Consider the following 2,663-nt stretch of genomic DNA (forward strand, 5'->3'; position numbering starts at 1 on the left):
CGTTGGGTGGTGCAAGGAGTAGGGCGGTAGTGCATGGAGTTCCGAGTCACCCTTTGGCACTAGAACAAAGTTTAAAAAACAAAAAGGTGGGGCATGGTAGGGGATCTTTTGGAGGGCTTTGGCTGGAAAGGGGAAGTGGGAAGACGTGATTTACCTTCAATGGAAAGTGGGACTCTATCCCAAGTCTATCCAGTAGAAAGTGAGTTGCAGAAGTCTCTCCTTAGTCTGAAAAATGAAGTTACAAGTGTGAAGGAGGAAATGAAGTTATTTAGAAAGGAGATTAAGGCTTGGTTTGTTATAATATACAAAGGATTGGGCCTGGGCTTGGGCCATATCCTGCGACCTCCAAAATTAGGAAAGCTGAAGCACACTGATTGTAAGCCAGAAAAAGGGAAGGCCAAGTATGAGCTGGGCCTTGGTTGTGCGTTTCGTAATCTGAAATGGAGGCCTAAGGTTCATGGGCCCCTTTTTGATAAAGTCTCTTCTTCTAGGCTAGCATCACTGATTGAAGATAGTCCTGGACCCATGGACCCACTTCTGCTACATTTGCCAGAAGAACCTTCTACCTCAGCACCGGCAAACATCCTCGTTGATCTTGGCGGCCCCTATGCCGGCACTCCTTCGTTGGCAAGAACAGATCTTGCTTAGATACTCACGCGAGCATCTACTGACAACTTGGGTGAGGCTTTTGACCTCGGGGGGCCATAGACTCAGTCGTTGGCAATATCTGGGCTGTCTCCAGTCATCACAGTAGTGAAGGCTACGATGTCAGTTTCTGAGAGGTTCACGGTAGATCCTGCGTAGAATCTTACGTGAGCATCCTCGAAACCAATGGGTGAGGTTTTTTACCTCAGGGGGCAACAAATTGAGTCGCCAATTATTTCTGGGTTGTCCCCAATCATCATGGCAGTGAAGGCTATGGTTTTGATTTTTGAGATGTTCACGGCAGGAATGGAGTGGGCAGAGTCATTGGATGAGGATGTGGCAGAGTTGGTGAAAGGCTTGGAGCACTGTGGGAAGTCACAGAACACAACGATGGGAGCCTCCGATCTGGTTGCCGGGCCGTCGACTGTTCTTTCATTAGAATTTTTAATTTTTTTTAATTTTTTAATTATTTTTAATTTTTTTTTTCTAGAAGCATAGATCTAGTGGGTGATTTAGGTGGTACTCTGGTTGTGTTCGATGCTGCTAAGGATGGAGAGGAAGAACCTATTCCTCTAAATTCTTTTCACCTCAAGGTATCAAATTGGGTCATCCAGAAATCGATGGATATTAAACATGTTGTAGGAATCAATTGTGAGGGCTTCAAGGCTGAATTTTTGGCTTTACTTACAGCCATTGAGGCAGGACATGCACACTCCAAATCCAACCTATCCCTCAATTTGGCTAAGAAGAGGGAAAGAGAACTGAAGAGGTTTACGTGGGCAATGAAAGACAATGGTGGAGAGAAGAGCTCCAATCAGGAGCATTGCAAGAGGGAGGGAGGCGTAAGATGGTTGTCCCATGAAGCCAAAAATCATATCATGAAATGTGAGGGGGTTGCACGATCTTAATAAGCGGCTCCAAGTTAGGTTCCAAGTTAGAAATCCATTTTGTCAATGGAAGGGGGATATTATTTGTTTATAGGAGACCAAGTTGGAAATTATTACAAGCCAACTAGTGTGCAGCTTATGGAGAGGGCAACATGCAGGTGGTCTTTCTTGCCTTCTAAAGGAGCTTTTGGGGGAGTCCTTATTTTGTTTGATAAAAGGGTGGTGGAAAGGGTGGAGGAATGTGTGGGTGACTTCACTGTTGCATGCTCCTTTGAGAGTCTTAAAGACGACTTTTAAATGGGCATTCATTGGAGTTTATGGCCCAAACCTTGATTTCGAGAGAAGGTTACTGTGGGAAGAATTGGTGGGTCTTCTATCTTGGTGGGAATTACCAAGCTGCATTGGAGGTGACTTTAACATTACTTGCTTTCCAAGCGAAAGGTTGAGTGCATCCCTGATCACTCCTGCCATGAGGGATTTTTCTGATTTCGTTGCAGAACAGGAGCTGATGGACATTCCACTTTCAGGAGGCACATTTATGTGGTCTAATGACTGAGATTTACCTTCTTGGTCAAGGATTGACAGTTCTTGTTATCTCCTAAATAGGAGTCACACTTTCCGGATGTAGGTCAAAGAGGATTACCTCGTTTATGCTCTGATCACTTCTCCATCATTTTAGACTGTGGAGGTCTCTAAGAGGGTAGAAGGTACTTTAAGTTTAAGAATATGTGGCTTCAAACTGATGGTTTTGTAGACAGGGTAAGACTATGGTGATCTTCTTATAACTTCCAAGGCTTTCCAAGCTTCATAATGGCAAAAAAGTTGAAAGCTCTAAAACATGATTTGAAGCAATGGAATGAACAAGTTTTTGGTAATGTGCTTCAACAAAGGCGCTCTCTTGTCGAGGAACTATAGGGTCTTGAAGGTGAGGAGGAGGCAAGAACACTCTCCGAACCTGAAAAAATTCACAAGAATTAGGTAGCCACTGAACTTGAAAGGGTAACACTGATGGAGGAGATTTCATGGAGACAGAAATCAAGGACGTTTTGGCTTAAGGAGGGGGATAAGTGTACAAAATTCTTTCATAGGGTGGCTAATTCTCATAAGAGGAACAATACGATTGATGTGACG

This window comes from Juglans microcarpa x Juglans regia, chromosome 3D (genome assembly GCF_004785595.1).
Source record: "Juglans microcarpa x Juglans regia isolate MS1-56 chromosome 3D, Jm3101_v1.0, whole genome shotgun sequence".
Classification (NCBI taxonomy): domain Eukaryota; kingdom Viridiplantae; phylum Streptophyta; class Magnoliopsida; order Fagales; family Juglandaceae; genus Juglans; species Juglans microcarpa x Juglans regia.